Source organism: Giraffa tippelskirchi, chromosome 12 (genome assembly GCF_054371585.1).
Source record: "Giraffa tippelskirchi isolate mGirTip1 chromosome 12, T2T-mGirTip1v1.2.pri, whole genome shotgun sequence".
Lineage (NCBI taxonomy): Eukaryota > Metazoa > Chordata > Mammalia > Artiodactyla > Giraffidae > Giraffa > Giraffa tippelskirchi.
Genome location: NC_137286.1, coordinates 30,518,406 through 30,540,734, shown reverse-complemented (window position 1 = coordinate 30,540,734; position 22,329 = coordinate 30,518,406).

The window sequence follows — 22,329 nt, the reverse complement described above, 5'->3', positions numbered from 1 at the left end:
GATAAGCAGAAAAAGAGTATAATATTAATTAATTCAACTTTAAGATCAAGGAGTCAATTATATCAAACATTGATGTCAAAATTATTTTAAGTACATTATCTGAAATTATATAGGCAAATTCTCAAGCAAGATTTCTCAGTAACAGAGCTGTTTATTTTTGGATGGGTTGATTCTGTGTAATGAGGGCCCATCTTATTCATTGTATGATGTTTAACAGCATCCCTGATCACTACCAATTAGATGCCAGTAGAACCCTCCAATTGTTGCAAGCAAAAAATGTCCCAGATTTGTCAAAAGTTTCCTGGAGGACAAAATTGTCCTTGTTCATTCCCACTGCACTTTATGATATAAATTTATCAACCCCAAATGAAGGAATGAAAGTCAGAAGGTATTGTGACTGCATCATGTCATTCATTATAGCACAAAGTCAGTATATAATGGCTTAATTATGATAAATTAAGAAATAATTTTAATTTATATGTCATTATATTGATAATGAAGACAGATAGAGCTATTAAAATACAAATATTCCCCATAATTGCTTCTGTAAGGAGGAGGGGTTAAAGAGAAGATAGTTCCCTCTATGTTCAATCTTTTTATCTGTACTGTTTAATATTTTTGTTTACATGCTCATTTATCATGGCATTAGTAAGCTCTCCTGGAGAAGGAAATAACAACCGACTCCAGTATTCTTGTCTAGAGAACCCCATGGACAGAGGAGTCTGTCGGGCTACAGTCCATGGGGTTGCAAATAGTCTGAGTGACTAAGAGAGTAGTTAAGTTAAATAGAATAGGTATGAATATACAAATAAATGAGTGAATATCAGAGAAGACAGACAATGAATTCTTCAAAAATTTGCAAAGAAATTAATTCTCTCTTATTTCATGCATTTTCCAAATCACAGTTGACCCTTAAACAGCATGGGGTTTGAACAGTTCAGGTCCACTTAAACTTGTATTTCTTCAGTAGTAAAAAATACAGTACTAAATAATCAGTTGTTGTTTGATTTGCAAATGTGGAATCTTTGACACAGAAGGCCAACTGTAAATTATACTCAAATTTTTGACTGCAGGGTTGACACTTCTAGATCCCTCCCCACGTTGTTCAGGTATTAATAATTACCTCCTCTTGTCTTCTTCACAAGAAGCCCTCTGGTTCTATTTCTGTTGCAAGAGTCAGTTGCTAAGAAAAAACATTTACTCTAAGGTAAATCTTCTTATTGCACTGTACCTTTACTCTTTTTTAGTTCACTACATTGGGACAGAATATTGAGGAATGATAGTAAAGGAAGGGAGACCTTAGTTCTCCTCTTAAATGTGTCACTAATTGATTAGATTTTTCAGACTTCAGTGGATCACTTACATTCTTGGATATCTGAGAGCTTGTCTTTAAGCTAAATGCAGCCAAATATAATACCTAGAAATAAACTTAAACAAGGAGATGAAAGACCTATAGTCTGAAAACTATAAAACATTGATGATGCAAATTGAAGATGGCATGAAGAAATGGAAATATATGCTATCTCTTGGATTGGAAGAAAAAATATTGTTAATCCTTGACATACTACCAGAAACAATCTATAGATTTAATTCAATTCCTATCAAAATACGCTGACCTTTTTAATAGAACTAGAATTTAAAAAATACTAAATTTATGTGGAACTACAAAAGGCCTTGAATTGTCCAAAATATTCTTGAGAAAAAAAGAATAAAGCTGGAGATACCACACTCCCTGACTAAAGACTGTATTACAAAGCTACAGTAAGTAAAACTGTATGGTACTGACACAAAAACAGACACATGGAACAATGGAACATAATTGAAAGCCCAGAAATAAACCCACACATTCTATGACAAAAGAGGCAAGAATATACAATGGTGTTAAGAAGTCTCTTTAACAAGTGTTGCTAGGAAAACTTGACAAGTATATGTAAAACAATGACATTAGAACATTCCTCTCACCATACAAAAAAATAAACTCAAAAGGATTAAAGTCCTAAAACGTAAGACCTGAAACCGTGAAGCTCATAGAAGAAAACATAGGCAAAACACACTTTGATATAAGCCATAGCAATACTTTTGGGTCTTTTACTTTGGATATTTTGGATATTAGGAAATGGCAACCCACTCCAATGTTCTTGCCTAGAGAATCCCAGGGACGACGGAGCCTGGTGGGCTGCTGTCTATGGAGTCGCACAGAGTCAGACACGACTGAAGCGACTTAGCAGCAGCAGCAGCAGCAGCAGAGTAAAAGAAATAAAGCAAAAATAAACAAATGGAACCTAATGAAAAGCAAAGAAAATAGTAAACAAAGTGAAAAAAATGCCTTTGAAAGGGGATAAAATGTTTGCCAATGATGTGACTCATAACAGATTAACATCAAAAATGCAGAAATAGTGCATATGACTCAACATAAAAACAAGCAACCCAATAAAAAAATGGACAGAAAACCTGGATAGACATTTTCCCAGGGAAGAAATACAATGGCTAATAGGCATATGAAAAACTGCTCAGCATCACTATTAGAGAAATGCAAATCAAAGCCAGAAGATATTACCTCACATCTTTCAGAATGGCTACTTCAGTCCTAAAAGATGATGCTGTGAAAATGCTGCACTCAATATGCCAGCAAATTTAGAAAACTCTGCAGTGGCCACAGACTGGAAATGGTACACTTTCATTCCAATCCCAAAGAAAGACAATGACAAAGAATGCTCAAACTACTGCACAATTTCACTCATCTCAATGCTAGGAAAGTAATGCTGAAAATTCTCCAAGCCAGACTTTAACAGTATGGGAACTAAGAACTTGCAGATATGAAAGCTGGAATTAGAAAGGGCAGAGGAAGCAGAAGTCAAATTGCCAGCATCTGTTGGATCATAGAAAAAACAAGAGAATTCCAGAAAAACATCTATTTCTTCTTTATTGACTATACTAAAGCCTTTGATTGTGTGGGTCAAAACAAATTGTGGAAAATTCTTCAAGAGATGGGAATACCAGACCATCTTTCCTGCCTCCTGAGAAATCTGTATGCAGGTCAAGAAGCAACAGTTAAAACCAGACATGAAACAATGGACTGGTTCCAAATCAGGAAAGGAGTATGTCAAGGCTGTATATTGTCACCCCGCTTATTTAACTTATATGCAGAGTACATCTGCATATAATGTCAGGCTGGATGAAATACAAGCTGGAATCAAGATTACTGGGAGAAATATCAATAACTTCAGATATGCAGATGATACCACCCTATGGCAGTAAGTGAAGAGGAACTAAAGAGCCTCTTGATGAAAGTGAAAGAGGAGAAAGAAAAAACTGGTTTAAAACTCAACATTCAAAAAACTAAGATCATGGCATCCAGTCCCATCACTTCATGACTAATAGATGGGGAAACAATGGAAACAGTGACAGACTTTATTTTCTTGGGCTCCAAAATCACTGTAGATGATGACTGCAGCCATGAAATTAAAAGATACTTGCTCCTTGGAAGAAAAGCTGTGACAAACCTAGACACCATATTAAAAAGCAGAGACATCACTTTGCCAATAAAGAGCCGTCTAGTCAAAGCTATGGTTTTTCCAGTAGTCATGGATGGATGTAAAAGCTGGACCATAAAGAAAGCTGAGCTCTGAAGAATGGATGTTTTTGAATTGTGTTGGAGAAGACTCTGGAGAGTCAGTTGGACTGCAAGGAGATCCAACCAGTCCATCCTAAAGGAAATAAGTCCGGAACATTCATTGGAAGGACTGATGCTGCTGCTGAAGCTCCAATACTTTGGCCACCTGATGCAAAGAACTGACTCATTGGAAAAGACCCTAATGCGGGGAAAGATTGAGACCAAGAGGAGAACAGGATGACAGAGGATGAGATGGCTTGATGGCATCACCGACTCAATGTACATGAGTTTGAACATGCTCTGGGGGTTGGTGATATTCAGGGAAGCCTGGCGTGCTGCAGTCCGTGGGATCACAAAGAGTCGAACATGACTGAGTGACTGAACTGAGCTGAACTGATCGTCTAAAGGTCTATACATAGCAAATCTTCGAGAGGATATGGAGAAAGGAAATCCTTGTATACTGTTTGTGGGAATGTAAATTGGTGCGGTCACTTTGGAAAATAATGTGGAAGTTTCACAAAAATTCTTAAAATAGAGCTATCACTTGATCCTGCAGTTTCACTCCTGATTATTTGTGTGTGTATGTATGTGTATGTACATGTGTGCATCTGTTAAAATTAGTATTTTTGTTTTCTCTCTCTCTCTCCATACACACACACACACACATATAGTCAATGTATGGAGACAACCTAAGTTTCCAACAACAGATAAATAAAATGCTATATATATGTATATATATACGAAACTCAGCCATAAATAAAGATTAAAATTTGCCATTTCCAGGACATGAATGAATATTGAGAATATTATACTGACTGAAACAAAACAGATGAAGACAGATATGTATGGTATCACTTTTGGTGGAATCTAAAAAATAAAACTAATATATATAGCAAAAGAGAAACACATACAGATATAGAAAACAAGTTAGTGGTTAACAGTGGGGAGAGGGAAAGAAGAGAGGGATTATAAGGATGGGATTAAGAGATACAAACAACCATGTATAAAATAGGTAAGCAACAAGGGTATATTCTAAAGCACAGGGAATTATGGCCATTACTTAGTAATAAGTTTTAATGGAGTGTAATCCATAGAAATGCTGAATCACTATGCTGTATACCTGAAACTAATACAATATTGTAAATCAACTATGGTTCATTTTTTTTAAAAAAATAAATTCTATAACTTGGTAAAAAATAAAAATAAAGACAACTGACTAGATAACTTAATTCAGCTCTTAAATTTTAAATTTCTTGGAAAATACAAATCAATATTCTCTTTAGTCTTTAAGATCTATTATATTTAAATTGATTAAAAATACTATTTTTTGAAAAAATAAACCTTGAAGGAGTATTAAAGTGCATGATGCTAAATTTTTTTTCTAGGTTAACCTATTAAAAAGTAATATGTGGTACAGAGAAACATATTTGAGTACTGACTGGTTTTAAACATTTGACGTTAGTCATGCAGTTGTGTCTGACTCCAAGGGCTGTAGCCTTTCAGGCTCCTCTGTCCATGGGATTTTCCTGGCAAGAATCCTGAAATGGCTTGCCATTTCCTTAGCTAGGGGATCTTCTCCACCTAGGGATCGAACCTGTGTCTCTGGCATCTCCTGCACTAGCAGGCAGATTCTTTACCATTGAATCACCTGGGAAGCCCCAATAATGTTTACTTAGATACGTTTGTTGGACTTGAATGACTATATTGATGTACTTTACTTTTCAAATAATATATCCCATTTACAATTCTTTCTTCCTTAAACTAAACCTCATTTCTTACAAGTGATTGGTTTTGTTGTCTCAAGCTTGACTTAAGATAAAATATGGATAGATTATTTTTCTTGCAGCTATCTAAAAAGATGAAAATTCTCTTCTCAGACATTTGGGCTTTTTCATAACACTTTGTAGAATTAAGAGATTATCTGTGTAGATGTAAGAAGCCCCTTTTCTTACTGGATGATCCTGTTTGAAATGTATTAAAGGATAATATAAACACAATAGTAAGACAATAAAAGAAAATTTTGGTAGATTTTATTTCATAAAAAAACAAGTATTCTGCTCTGTGAATACTCATAGGAAAATGAAAAGACAGTCTGAGTCTGAGAGAAAATATGTGCAAAACATATACATGACAAAAGACTGGTATCTATAATATATAAAAAATCCAAATACTTAGTGAGAAATAATAAGAATATTTATTAAAAAAAAACAAAGGGTATGATAGACATTTCACCAAAGAATGCATGGATAACAAATAAACACATTAATAAGATGCTCAAAATAAAGTAGTCACAGGGAAAATACAAACTGAAACCATGAGATAAACTTATACCCCTATTAAGATGGCTACCAATATACAAAGGACTTGCAAGGATGCAGAGCTACTGGAAATCTCATATATTGCTAATGAGAATAAAAAAGGTATAACCATTTTAGAAAACAGTTTGGAAATTGCTTAGGAAGTTAAATTTATTTTATGACTCAGTAATTCTACTTCTAGGTGTTTACTCAAGAGAAATGAAAATTTAGGGTCACACAAAAGCCTGCATACAAATCTTTATAATGGTCTTATTTATTATTGTTAAAACTGGGAAAGTCTAAATGTCCTTTAACTGGTGAATAGATAAATAAATTGTGACATACCTATACAAGGGAATATTATTCAGAAGTAAGAAAGGAACAAACTAATGATGTAACAACATGGATGAAACTCAAATGCATACGCCAAGTGACAGAAACCAGATAGAAAAAAAAAATTACAGTATGTTTCTATCGATGGCATTTTGGAAAAGTAAACTATAGGAATAGAAAACAGATCAGGGTTGCTATGAGCTAGGTGAGTAAGAGGCATTGACTATAATGGTCATCAAGAGGAGTTGTTTCAGGGTGATGAAATTGTTTTATACCTTGATCAAAATTCATAGAATCATACATCAAAAACAGTGAACTTTATTATATGTAAATTTTAAATGAATAAAATAGTAACAAAGCAACAGTAAGAAAAATATAGATGAGAGACAATGCCAGAAAGTGAGTGATACAAAGGAAGGAAGGAATTTATGGCATAAGTGCAAATATTTCTGTTGGAAATTGAGATCTGTTTGTTATCCCCTCAGAAAGATTTCCATGATCAATTGAGCATATTTTATGTGTCATTTTTACTATAGCACTTTAATTCTCTATGTCATACTTATTTATAATCTAATGTTTTCTCATTTACTTAGTTTTTGTAATTATTTTTATCTATATTCCTATTTTAGAATGTATGCTTCATAACAGCAGGGACTTTTCTGTCCTGTTCATAACTGTGAACCTAGGACATGTAATAACATTTGGTATAAAGGATCAAGCAGTATATATATATATGTGTGTGTGTATATATATATATATACACACACACATATATATATGTTAAATGAGTGAATAGAAATAAAGTCAGTCTTTGAACTTCAAAGCTAGAAAGCAAATTTTTAATGAGATGACCATATCATGTAATAAATGTTGATCAAAATTAAAATAAAAATAAAAGTGACCAAAAAACACTAACAATTTAGCAGTAATATTGATTAAGTAGTAAGTAAAATTATAAGGTTCCAAATAGGAAAAGGAGTACGTCAAGGCTGTATATTGTCACCCTGCTTATTTAACTTATATGAAAAGTACATCATGAGAAACGCTGGGCTGGAAGAAACACAAGCTGGAATCAAGATTGCCAGGAGAAATATCAATAACCTCAGATATGCGGATGAAACCACCCTTATGGCAGAGAGTGAAGAAGAACTAAAGAGCCTCTTGATTAAGGTGAAAGAGGAGAGTGAAAAAGTTGGCTTAAAGCTCAACATTCAGAAAACTAAGATCATGGCATCTGGTCCCATCACTCCATGGGAAATAGATGGGGAAACAGTGTCAGACTTTATTTTTCTGGGCTCCAAAATCACTGCTGATGGTGATTGCAGCCATGAAATTAAAAGACGCTTACTCCTTGGAAGGAAGGTTATGGCCAACCTAGATAGCATATTTAAAAGCAGAGACATTACTTTGCCAACAAAAGTCCGTCTAGTCAAGGCTATGGTTTTTCCAGTGGTCGTGTATGGATGTGAGAGTTGGATGGTGAAGAAAGCTGAGCACCGAAGAATTGATGCTTTTGAACTATGGTGTTGGAGAAGACTCTTGAGAGTCCCTTGGACTGCAAGGAGATCCAATCAATCCATCCTAAAAGAGATCAATCCTGGGTGTTCATTGGAATGTCTGATGTTGAAGCTGAAACTCCAATGCTTTGGCCACCTCATGCGAAGGGTTGACTCATTGGAAAAGACCCTAATGCTGGGTAGGATTGGGGGTGGAAGGAGAAGGGGACGACAGAGGATAAGATGGTTGGGTGGCATAACCGACTCGATGGACATGGGTTTGGCTGGACTTCAGGAGTTGGTGATGGACAGAGAGGCCTGGCGTGCTGCAATTCATGGGGTTGCAAAGAGTCGGACACAACTGAGCGACTGAACTGAACTGAACTGAAAATTATAAGGGATAAAATTAACTAAAATATTTAAATAGTAATTAGGAAGAATAGACAAAATGTGAAGTATAAAAGAATTAAAAGTTCATAGTAAAAAAAAATAGTTCAATTTAAAACCATCTATAAGATGAATGAAAGAAAAGCTGTTGTTTTTTTGCATAATTTGGTTAATAGTCTCATCATATAATTTGAATGTATTTCAAAGAAAAGCAACTAGCCTCAAGGTTATCACCAAGAAAGGACTGTATATGCAGTTTCACACACCAACCAGCTCTCCACATTAAAATGAAATATCATCATAAAGGATTGGTTGTATATCTCTGATTTAAGAATAGTTGTCAGTGTAGTGCTACCCAGTCAGGAGTTAGTCTTTTATTCATTTGCTTGTGAAATATTAAAAGAGGAACTAAGAAATGTTGGGTTTGGGTTTTGGGTAAGGATGCAAATTTATATCTTTTGCTTGTTTGAGAACATCTGGTTTTCTATACATGAATTTTTTCCCCAATGACTTATCTTTATCAGTCTAATTATGAAATCATTGTAGAGAGCCAATTGATGTTTTGACCCCTCAACTATCAATAGCACGGTAAAGACTGGATCTTAGATGCAATACCTGAGATTTTGTTTGGGATTGTAGTAATCTTGAAAAATTACTATTATGACTGTACTTCAGTTCAGTTCAGTCGCTCAGTCGTGTCTGACTCTTTGCGACCCCATGAATTGCAGCACGCCAGGCCTCTCTGTCCATCACCAACTCCCAGAGTCTACCCAAACCCATGTCCATCAAGTCGGTTATGCCATCCAACCATCTCATCCTCTGTCGTCCCCTTCTCCTCCCGCCCCCAATCCTACCCAGCATTAGGGTCTTTTCCAATGAGTCAACCCTTCGCATGAGGTGGCCAAAGTATTGGAGTTTCAGCTTCAACATCAGACATTCCAATGAACACCCAGGATTGATCTCTTTTAGGATGGATTGATTGGATCTCCTTGCAGTCCAAGGGACTCTCAAGAGTCTTCTCCAACACCACAGTTCAAAAGCATCAATTCTTCGGCGCTCAGCTTTCTTTACCGTCCAACTCTCACATCCATACATGACCACTGGAAAAACCATAGCCTTGACTAGACGGACTTTTGTTGGCGAAGTAATGTCTCTGCTTTTAAATATGCTATCTAGGTTGGCCATAACCTTCCTTCCAAGGAGTAAGCGTCTTTTAATTTCATGGCTGCAGTCACCATCAGCAGTGATTTTGGAGCTCAAAAAAATAAAGTCTGACACTGTTTCCACTGTTTCCCCATCTATTTCCCATGGAGTGATGGGACCAGATGCCATGATCTTAGTTTTCCAAACGTTGAGCTTTAAGCCAACTTTTTCATTCTCCTCTTTCACCTTAATCAAGAGGCTCTTTAGTTCTTCTTCACTTTCTGCCATAAGGGTGGTGTCATCTGCATATCTGAGGTTATTGATATTTCTCCTGGCAATCTTGATTCCAGCTTGTGTTTCTTCCAGCCCAGCGTTTCTCATGATGTACTTTTCATATAAGTTAAATAAGCAGGGTGACAATATACAGCCTTGTCGGACTCCTTTTCCTATTTGGAACCAGTCTGTTGTTCCATGTCCAGTTCTAACTGTTGCTTCCTGACCTGCATACAGGTTTCTCAAGAGACAGGTCAGATGGTCTGGTGTTCCCATCTCTTTCAGAATTTTCCACAGTTTATTGTGATCCACACAGTCATAGGCTTTGGCATAGTCAATAAAGCAGAAATAGATGTTTTTCTGGAACTCTCTTGCTTTTTCGATGATCCAGCGGATATTGGCAATTTGATCTCTGGTTCCTCTGCCTTTTCTAAAACCAGCTTGAACATCTGGAAGTTCCCGGTTCACGTATTGCTGAAGCCTGGCTTGGAGAATTTTGAGCATTACTTTACTAGCATGTGAGATGAGTGCAATTGTGTGGTAGTTTCAGCATTCTTTGGCATTGTCTTTCTTTGGGATTGGAATGAAGACTGACCTCTTCCAGTCCTGTGTCCACTGCTGAGTTTTCCAAATTTGCTGGCATATCGAGTGCAGCACTTTCACAGCATCACCTTTGAGGATTTGAAATAGCTCAACTGGAATTCCATCACCTCCACTAGCTTTGTTCGTAGTGATGCTTTCTAAGGCCCACTTGACTTCACATTCCAGGATGTCAGGCTCTAGGTGAGTGATCACACCATCGTGATTATCTGGGTCATGAAGATCTTTTTTGTACAGTTCTTCTGTGTATTCTTGCCACCTCTTCTTAATATCTTCTGCTTCTGTTAGGTCCATACCATTTCTGTCCTTTATCGAGCCCATCTTTGCATGAAATGTTCCTTTGGTATCTCTAATTTTCTTGAAGAGATCTCTAGTCTTTCCCAATCTGTTGTTTTCCTCTATTTCTTTGCACTGATCGCTCAGGAAGGCTTTCTTATCTCTCCTTGCTATTCTTTGGGACTCTGCATTCAGATGGGAATATCTTTCCTTTTCTCCTTTGCTTTTTGCTTCTCTTCTCTTCCAAGCTATCTGTAAGGCCTCCTCAGACAGCCATTTTGCTTTTTTGCATTTCTTTTCCATGGGGATTTTCTTGATCCCTGTCTCCTGTACAATGTCACGAACCTCTGTCCATAGTTCATCAGGCACTCTGTCTATCAGGTCTAGACCCTTAAATCTCTTTGTCACTTCCACAGTATACTCATAAGGGATTTGATCTCGGTCATACCTGAATGGTCTAGTGGTTTTCCCTACTTTCTTCAATTTAAGTCTGAATTTGGCAATAAGCAGTTCATGATCCGAGCCACAGTCTGCTCCCGGTCTTGTTTTTGCTGACTGTATAGAGCTTCTCCATCTTTGGCTGCAAAGAATATAATCAATCTGATTTCGGTGTTGACCATCTGGTGATGTCCACATGTAGAGTCTTCTCTTGTGTTGTTGGAATAGGGTGTTTGCTATTACCAGTGCATTCTCGTGGCAAAACTCTATTAGCCTTTGCCCTGCTTCATTCTGTACTCCAAGGCCAAACTTGCCTGTTATGCCAGGTGTTTCTTGACTTCCTACTTTTGCATTCCAGTCCCCTATAATGAAAAGGACATCTTTTTTGGGTGTTAGTTCTAAAAGGTCTTGTAGGCCTTCATAGAATCGTTCAACTTCAGCTTCTTCGGCATTACTGGTTGGGGCATAGACTTGGATTACCGTGATATTGAATGGTTTGCCTTGTAAACGAACAGAGATCATTCTATCGTTTTTGAGATTGCATCCAAGTACTGCATTTCGGACTCTTGTTGACCTTGATGGCTACTCCATTTCTTCTAAGGGATTCTTGCCCACAGTAGTAGATATAATGGTCATCTGAGTTAAATTCACCCATTCCAGTCCATCTTAGTTTGCTGATTCCTAGAATGTTGACCTTCACTCTTACCATCTCCTGTTTGACCACTTCCAATTTGCCTTGATTCATGGACCTAACATTCCAGGTTCCTATACAATATTGCTCTTTACAACATCGGACTTTGCCTCTGTCACTGCTGTACTACTTCCGGTGTTTCCACTATTACTTTTTCCTAAGGATGAGGCTGTCCAGAATTAAGAGTTAGAGCAAGAGCATTGTTAATATAGTTATTGTTACTTACCTGAATATGGAGATTGACTCATTTTAGGGATTATTATATCTTTTAAGATTTAAATGAAACCAAAGGCAACTGAGAACACCTTGCACTGACATTAGAATACGGCCTGCTTTAAATCCGCCTAAAAAATCACTTGTTTCCTCATCTCCTTATCCTTTTACTTATTCAGAGGCATTTATAGGATATCTGTGATGTAACGTGTCCTGTTGGGGGTACTTGTTCCCTGTTTGAGACACTTACTGGCCAGTGGGATCTTTGAAAACATATATAATCACTCTCGGGCTTCCCAGGAGGCTCAGTGATAAAGAATCTGCCTGCCAATTCTAGAAACACAGTTTCAATCCTTGGGTTGGAAAGATCCCCTGGAGGAGGAAATGGCAAGCCATTCCAGTATTCTTGCCTGAAAATCCCTTGGACAAAAGAGCCTGGCGTTCTACAGTCCATAATGTCACAAAGAGTCAGACAGGACTGAGCAACTAAACACACACACATCACCACTCTTAACACATGCTTGCTATGCTCTTGATTAATACTTTTGACAAGGCTCTGAATATCTATTCTTAAAAGATAATAATTTTGCAGCAAGAGAAAATAATGTGAAATGCTTTGCAAAATACCTAAATAATCTTTTTCTATATGAAAAATAAAATGAGAGCTTAGGAATGAAAGTGAAAAACTCTCCCCCAAGAAAGTAGAAATGCTAGACTGTTTGAAAGGAGAAATCTCACTAGCAGAGATTTAGAAAGTATATGAGTACTGTCTGAATATAGGTTGGCCTTATTTTAAAGTAGAAAATAAAGGAGATAGTTTCTTTAAGAAAATTTGGCCTGTGTCTTGTGATGTTTTAAAATGCTGAGCTTAGTAAGAAAGAATCAGAACTACGGCCATCTTAAGAGTAGAAAGTTGTCTGTTATTTTGGCAATATTCTAAGAATAATATACAAAGATCCCTTGATAGCTCTACAAAAGAAATGGCAAGAGAAACACAATGAACAATGCCTCAAGTATAATTCTTTATGTCTCTTTATGCCTCTACTGGAGATAAGTCGAGTTTGCTTTAGGACTCAGGAAAGTCTCTTAGGACATTGAACAAAAATTTGAAGTAAGAAGTAAAACTTTTATAAGATTTTGAACATATTAACAGGAACCTTGATTAAAATTTTTTTAAAAAGCAAAGTAAAACAAACCAAAAGAAAAAAAAAGGAATATGTTCATTACATTCATTCAGCAAATAAACCAAAACAATGATTCATTGCTTTTATGAGAGACATATTTATATTTTTTAAAAATAAAGAGTAAAATTTTTAAATAAAAACTACTTGGGGGACAAAAACGAAAATCAAAAATAATATTCAAGAATGAAATAACACTTAAGAATACTTTTAATAGGATTTCAATTGTTAAAATTGATTTTTAGTCACTAAGTCGTATCTGACTCTTTTGCGACCCAATGAACTATAGTCCACCAGGCTCCTCTGTCCATGGGGTTTCCCAGGCAAGAATACTGGGGCAGTTTGCCATTTCATTCTCCAAGGAATATTCCTGACCCAGGGATCGAACCCGCATCTCCAGCATTGGCAGGTGTTTTCTTTACCACTGAGCCACCGGGGAAGACCATTAAAATTACATAGAGGAATTAGAAAACTTTGGACCGTTTAATGAGCAGTCCATCAGTTCAGTTTAGTCGCTCAGTCGTGTCTGATTGTTTGCGACCCCATGGACTGCAGCATGCCAGGCTTCCCTGTCCGTCACCAACTCCCAGAGTTTACTCAAACTCATGTCCATTGAGTCGGTGATGCCATCAAGCCATCTCATCCTCTGTAGTCCCCTTCTCCTCCCACCCTCAATCTTTCCTAGCATCAGGGTCTTTTCCAATGAGTCAGTTCTTCGCATCAGGTGGCCGAAGTATTGGAGTTTCAGCTTCAGCATCAGTCCTTCCAATGAATGTTCAGGACTGATTTCCTTTAGGATGGACTGGTTGGATCTCCTGCTGTCCAAGGGACTCTCAATAGTCTTCTCCAACACCACTGTTCAAAGGCATCTGTTCTTTGGCACTCAGCTTTCTTTATAGTCCAACTCTCACATACATACATGACTACTGGAAAAACCGTTGCTTTGACTGGATGGACCTTTGTTGAGCAGTCTATACTCTTTGTTATAACCACTGTGCATAATGTGAGCTAAATTATTCTTCTCTCTTAATGTCACTTGCCTTATTCCATAATATTAGCAATTATTACAATAGCAAGCATTTGTAAAGCATTTAATGTATATGTTAGGTTGGAGTAAATGTAATTGTGTTTTTGCATTGGTGATCTTTGCCATTTACTATTGGAATACATTCCTAAATGTGGTTGTGTTATACATCATTTTAATAGGCATTTCATGCTTTATGTATTTTTTGCTAATGACTTATTACTTACTGTTTATTTTATATTTATTTTAGATTAGGGAAATGATGTTAGACAAATGCAAATTTGAGCCATTTTCTTATTTGAGTTCAAAGTGAGTCATAAAGCAGCAGGGACAACTCACAACATCAGCAGCACATTTGGCCCAGGAACTGCTAAGGAATGAATGTACATGCAATGGTAGTTCAAAAAATTTTACAATGGAGATGAGAGCCTTGAAGATGAGGAGCACAGAGGTCAGCCATCCTAAGGTGACAATGATCAATTGAGAGTTATCATCGAAGCTAATCCTCTTACAACTGCAGGAGAAATTGTGGAAGAACTTAAAGTGGACCATTCTACAGTTGTTCAGCATTTGAAGCAAATTGAAAAGTTTAAAAAAAGCTTAAGTGCCTCATGAGCTGACTGCAAATCCAAAAAATTATCATTTTGAAGTGTCATCTTCTCTTATTCTACGCAACAACAATGAACCATTTCTTGATCAGATTGTGAGGTGCAACAAGTGGATTTTACACAACAAACTGGTGACAACCAGCTCAGTGGTTGGGCTGAGAAGAAGCTCCAAAGCACTTCCCAAAGCCAAACTCACACCAAAAAAAGGCTATGGTCACTGGTTGTGGTCTGCTTCCAGTCTGATTGGACTTCCCTGATGGCTCAGATGGTAAAGCATCTGCGTACAACGTGGGAGACCTGGGTTCAATTCCTGGGTTGGGAAGATTTCCTGGAGAAGAAAATGGCAACCCACTCCAGTATTCTTGCCTGGAAAATCCCATGGACAGAGGAGCCTGGTGGGCTACAGTCCATGGGGTTGCAAAGAGTCAGACATGACTGAGCAACTTCACTTTCTTTTCTTATTTCTTTTCCAGTCTGATGCACTACAGCTTTCAGAATCCTGGTAAAACCATTACATCTGAGAAGAATATTCAGCCAATTGATGAGATACAACAAAAACTGCAGTGCTGCAGCCAGCACTGGTGAACAGAAAGGGCCCAATTCTTCTCCATGACAATGCCTGACTGCATGTCGCATAACCAACACTTCAAACGTTCAATGAATTGGGCTATGTAGTTTTGCCTCATCCACCATATTCACCTGACCTCTTGCCAATTGGCTACCACTTCTTCAAGCATCTTGACAACTTTTTCAGGGAAGATGCTTCCACAACCAGCAGGAGGCAGAAAATGCTTTCAACAAGTTCGTGGAATCCTGAAACACAGATTTTTGTGCTACAAGAATAAAAAACTTATTTCTCATTGGCAAAAATGTATTGATAGCAATAGTTTCAATATTGATGAATAAAAATGTGTTTGAGCCAAGTTATAATGATTTTAAAACTCACGATCTGAAACTGCAATTACTTTAGCAAAAAACTTATATATAATATATATAAATGTTCTTTTATGATAAGCATATCAAATATTCAAATAGAAAAACCACCTTGGCAATTATGTGGTTAAATTTATATTTCTTAATTAAAGATCAGAAGCTTTGGAACACTAATGGATGATACACTATATATTAGATTATCAATGATGACTAATAAGCACAAGTTAAAATAAGATTGAATAATTGTATGTGACTAGTATATGTATATGAAGGGATTTATATGTAAATTCTCCCCAAAACTAGGCATTTATCTTAACTTTACTTCCCAATTCACTTTCCTCTTCTCTCGACTTTTTTTGTACTAAACTATTCTTTCATTCTCCGTAAAACTAAGAAAACATGTCATCAGCATATCCTACAATTGGTGAATACTAAGAGTTAATTTATTGGTGCATTTCATACAAACTTAATAAGAATAGAAGAGAAATAAGATGTTGAATGTATCAGATTTTCCTATTAAGAATACCTGATTTTTTGTAGAGAAAGTATTTCTTTTTTTTTTTTTTTTTTATATTTTTATTTATTTGGCTGTGCTAGGTCTTAGTTGCAGCATGTGGGACCTAGTTCCCTGACCAGGGATCAAACCCAGGACCCCTGCACTGGGAGCTCGGAGTCTTAGCCACTGGACCACCAGGGAAGTCCCGAGAAAGTATTTCTTGAACCACTCTTAGAAATTTTAGAATTTGGAAGTTGAAAAAAGAAATTTTTAAGAAGCAACAATTTTTGTTTATGATTTCAGTCTCTCAGGAGATAAATTAGATGTAGTGTGGATCTATGGAAAGGACATTGAAACAGGAATCAGCAGCAATAGATAGGAGTTCTCAACATTTCAGTGAACTAGGGCAAGTCCTTAGTTAAGGTACTTCACTTCTCTAAGCCTCATAAGAATGATTATATCTATTCTGGGTATCTAAACTGGTTATTATGAATAATAATAATATAAATGAAAATATGTTGTATATTCTAAAGTACTATAGCATATTCAGTGTAAACCAAGTGAGGTGATTACGTAGTTTTGCTAAGAGACTAGACTTCCTGATTCAGCTACAGCATTTGAGATATCTACTCAGAGAAGCTAGAAACAGTGTAATTAAGGGGGTATATATCATTCTTGTGTTCAAGGAAGGAAGACAGAAGTCAAGGCCACAGAAAACATAGGAAGCATCATTTCCAAAAGGTGAGGCAAAACTGTTAACAGGAAATTATTTATAGAGTCAAAAGCCAAAAGAAACAGGAAAAGACAAGAAATCCATCACTTACGGGGATGAATGGTTTTGAAGGAGGCTGTTGACAATTGGAGGGCACAAAAGGTGCTTTATAGTGCTTATTTTGTGACCCTAAGTCTGGAGTCTGATGAATTAAAGGGGTAATATTGTTCTGGGTGACATGTAAGAGAGAATACCTCTAGGCAGTAACTTTTCACATTAACCCTCATAAGGTTGGTGCCATTCTTTCCTTTACAGCATCAACAAGAGATATTGCTACAAAGAAATGAAAGGATATACCAATCTTTGCATAGTTAATAGTTATAGCAATGCATGTGTGCATACTCAGTCACTTCAGTCATGTCTGACTGTTTGCAACCCTGTGGACTGTAGGCTGCCAGGCTCCTCTGTCCATGGGATTCTCCAGGCAAGAATACTGGAGTGGGTTGTCATGCCCTTCTCTAGGGGATCTTTCCGACCCAAGGATCAAACCCACATTTCCTGCATTGCAGGCAGATTCTTTACCCACTAGGCCACCTGGGAAGCACCAGTTATAGCAATGTGGCCTATGAAACCTGTGTTTTTTTTGTTTTTAGACTCTTTGGGGGGGACATGGTCATAGAGAGTTACCTGTATAGTTAAAAATGATCTATAGCCCATAGTTGTTAATTTAAAACTTATTCTTCAATGTTATAAGCCAATTAATTTAGACTTACATGCTGCTGCTGCTGCTAAGTCGCTTCAGTCGTGTCCAACTCTGTGCGACCCCATAGACGGCTGCCCACCAGGCTCCCCCATCCCTGGGATTCTCCAGGCAAGAACACTGGAGTGGGTTGCCATTTCCTTCTCCATAGACTTACATGACACCTCTTATAGTAAAGCATAAAATCATCAAAGAAATATCCAAGCTGTTTTTTTCAGACTCTAATAACTATATACTTAAACCACACAACAGAGTTTTATATTTTAGTGCAATAAGAAACATGTTCCCAATGACAGCTCTTATGCATGAAAATTACTGTTTTTGTCAATCGTGAAAAAAACTTTAAAAACATTAAATGAGGTAAAGAATCACATTCTTCTAGGTTCTGAAGGCCATATAAAAGCAATAGTTGCTGCTCTCATACAAAAAAACATTTTAAAATATCAATTCAAGCTAGGAAAGACAAAGCAGAAGACTATGCTGATCAGTTCTTCATGAATGATACTAAGAAATTGTCAGAGAAAGAAGACACACTTGCTCTCTTCTGATCATTGACAACCATTGATTTAGACCCCGTCACCTATTTTGATTTTTAAGAAATATCGTATAATAAGTGAAATTGTTCATATATAACCTTTTGAGATTGACTTTCACTGTACATAATGCCTTAGAGGTTTATTTAAGGTGTTGGCTGTATCAGTAGTTCATTCTTTTTTATTGCTAAGTAGCATTCTTAGTAAGGATATACTTCTATTTGTTTATGCATTCACTCGGTGAAGGATATTTAGATTGTTTCCAGGTTATTGGCTATTACAAATAGAGTTGCTAAAAAACAATTGTGTATAGGGTTTTGGGTGGACATAATTCCATTTCTCTAAGATAAATACATAAGTGTAGGATATCTGGGTCATATGATGTTTGTTGAACTTCATGAGAAACTGATGAACTATTTTTGAGAGTGCTCACAGTATTTTGCATTCCAGCAGCATTGCATGAGTTCCAGTCCTCCTCATCTTCATCATTTGGCACTGTCAATAATTTTTTTTTATTTTAACCATTCTTATAGATGTGTAGTGGAAACTCCTTTCAGTTTTAATTTTCGCTTCACCAATAATATTGAGTGACTGTTCTGATGTTGAATATCTTTTCATGTGTTTCTTTTTCATCAGTACCTCCTCTTAGTGATGTGACTGTTCAGGTTTTTGTCCATTTTAAAGTTGGGTTATTTGTAGAGTTCTTAGCACATTCTGAGTAAAAGTTTTTGGTCAGATATGTAATTTGCAAATATATTTTCCAACTCTGTAGCTTTTCTTTTAATTCTCTTGATAGTGCCTTACACGAAAAAGTTTTTAATTTTTATGAATTCTGATTTATTTATCTTTTTTATGGAATATGTTTTTTTGTGTCATGTCTAAGAACTCTTTGCCTAACCACAGATCATAAAAAATTTCTCCTATACTTTATTCTAAAAGTTTTATGGTATTATTATCTATTTTGAGTTTATTTTCATATATTGAGAGAGCTTTTGGTCGAGGTTCATTCTTTTTTTGCATATGATATCCAGTTGTTCCAGCACCATTTGTTGAGAAAACTCTCCATTCTGCGCTGAATTGCCTTTGTACTTTTGAGGAAGTCAATTGACCATATTTGTGTAGATCTATTTCTTGACTTTCTTTTTTGTTTCATCGATCTATGTGTCTATCCTTTTTCCAATACCACAGTGTCTTGACTTCTGTGATATTAAGTCCTAAAGTTAGATAATGCCATTCCCCTTGCTTCATCCTTTAGTTCAGCAGTTTTTGCTATTTATTTATTGTGCCTTTTCAAGGAAATTTCAGAGTTAACTTCACAGATGAATTTCCTTATCTAGTCTAACATTTTTTCCTTCCTAAATTTTTAGGTTCTACATTAAGTAAATTGACCAAGAAAACAAATGGGCTAAAAACACATCATGCAATTTCAGCAAAGAGACAGGAAATTTGATTTTTAATAATGAGATTTAAGTCAAGTCATTTTATAAACCAAATAACAACATGTCAAAGTGACTTTTAAAGACTGAACTCATGTATTAGGATTTATCTTCTGAGATACAGGACAGAGCAGTTTCCTGAAAAATGAGAGAATTGTTTTATAAAGGGAAAATTATGAAACACTTCTATGTTAGAATTTTAAAATTGTTAATAAGGGAACAAAATAAACATTCTGAAATTGTTTAAAAGTCCTATGAGCCCATAGGGAGCTTATGTGTAAGAAAGGGAGGAGCTTCCAGTAAATTGGCTGAAGGAAAAGTACTCGCCATTGCATCTGCCAAATCAAACAGGCGTATGATATACAAGAGCAGCTTTGGAAACATTGCTCCCATTACTATGTTTGGAGACCTTGAGTAACTTGAACAGGGGATATGATGTTTCTCGTCATCACCCCCTAGAGACTTCTAAATGGAACAATAACTCCTTTCTTTTGAGAAGATTATTAATAGAAGAGAAGGGTATTTAAGACAATAATAAACACAGAAATAAAATGACTAGGTTACTTCATATTTTCTGTATTGTCTCACCTTCTAGCTATCATTATACTTGGTTCATGAGGCAGTTTACTAGATAAATGATCACATCTAGAGCAGAGATATTTTAGAGAAATATGCAAATGAATCTTCTCTGAACCAAAAGTAACAAAATAAATAAGTTCCTAGGTGCTTTAAATTTTCAGGTTTAGTAAAGTCTCTATTATATTCTGTCATAATATATCACATCCTCACACAAACTGTTCTTAAATCCAGTATATATATATACATATATATATATGTATATTCTATATCATGTAGGAAACACAGTTTTTTCCCCTTCTTCAGCTAGCACCATTGTACATGTACAGAAATCTTCAGACAACAGCAAACTTTATCCCTGTTTTTCTAACCCTTTCCTCTTTTATTTTGCAGGGATTAGTTGGAAAGGAACACATAGCCAGCTAGATTACATTGTTAGATACTGAGTTGCTAACAGTAGTGTGAGTTTTTGATGAAACACATAGCAAATATCAACATGGCAAACTCTGAACTGTTCCCTGGCACCCTTACACCAAAATGGATTTCTGCCTTGTTTTCAAGACTGATTCATTTCTATTTCACAATCTAGCATTGAAATATTTGAGGCACCCACTCCTCTTAGGTCAATGGAAAAGCAAAGAATTAGACCACACCATATAAAAGAAAATTGTGTCACTTTCTCAGCAAATAAAAAGTTCGGTCTCAATTTCATGCTAAAGTATGAAGGATAGTCTCTGAAGAGACAGCCAGTTTGGTTTGTTATAGTAGGATTTGTAACTGTGGAAGTGGAAAAGTTTCTCCAATCTGTGAAAGATATTGTGAAACATTTACTGTGAAGAAACTGGAATAATACCAACCAGTAGCTATAAAAAATGAGGGAGGAGGCTTAATTTGAGAAGTTTTATACTTTTTTTTTAATAAGAACTGCCCCATTATTCTTAATACAAAGGTTGAGTCAAGTTTGTGATGCAGTAAATGAAAAGTTAACAGTTCAGCTCATCACTTCAAGCGAATCCATCTAGATTCACTGCCTTCGTTCCTCTCCCTGTTCTCCCTTGCCCTGCGCTTCTTCATTTTGATTAGCTTGTTCCCTTAACTGGTGAAGCAAGCATTTGTCCTTCAAGTCCAATAAGTTCTAACTGTCATTAATCACAAGTTTCTTTGGTAGGTGTTTTAAAAAGTCTAATCAGGAAAGAAGAGCACTAAAGAGAAAATACACAGCACTTTTCAGTAAAGAATTCAGTGAAAGGTCAAGAACTAAGATAGCTGAGTTTTGAAATCTTAGATAATATAAAATCAGCAAGCTATGTGTCTCATAATTTTACTTTCAAATATATTTATAGGTTTGAAAAATCAATTATATCCTCTATTGTGTATATTGAATTGTGCAAGTCCATTGCTTGTATAAATTGAATTCTATCCCCCTTTTGGGTGAATTGCCCACCATTTTAACAATAGTAAAAGATGTATGAGGAACATTAAACAGGAAGTAGTTTTGGAGAAGAAATAAAATATCAGTGATTCCAAGGAATAAAATGCCAAGCTCAAATTAACATAAGCAATTTTTTTCTGTATCTTCACAACTTAATATTTAGTAGCTGGAATTCTATTAGTGCCTAAATCTTAAAGGCTGCAAATTATGCTCCCAAGGAGGCAGAGTATAACTGAAATCAAGGATTATTAGAATTAACAGTACCTCTACTTTCCCTGGTGGCTCAGATGGTAAAGAATCTGCCTGCAATGCTGGAGGCCTGGGTTCAATCCCTGGGTTGGGAAGATCCCCTGGAGGAGGGCACGGCAACCCACTCCAGTATTCTTGCCTGGAGAAACCCCACGGATAGAGGAGCCTGGTGGGCTATGGTCCGTGGGGTCTCAAAGAGTTGGAGGCGACTGAATGTCTAAGCACACAGCTACTTTGATTGGGACTTCTGATGTATGAATCCCCTCTGTAACATCTGTGATAAATAGTTGAAGAGATATAACAGGTATTGGAATATCTAAATATATTTACATGTTTATAGTGCAGACATATTTCTGCCCCTTTAACCAAACAACCCGTCAGCTCCTTTTTTTCCCCCATTTCATTTAGACCATCATTTATTGTGCCCTATCACACATCAGGTAATTATCATTCCATGTTGTTTACAAAGAAAAGTAAAATTATTTCTATGGATCCTCAGTTATTGAGAGAAAAGAGTAAAAAGAGAAAGGGACATAAAGCAGTATTTTATGGCAATGATCTAAATGTCATCAATGTATTGTGTACGGTATTGTGAAAAATAGATGAATGATAGTTAAGCTAGTATGGGA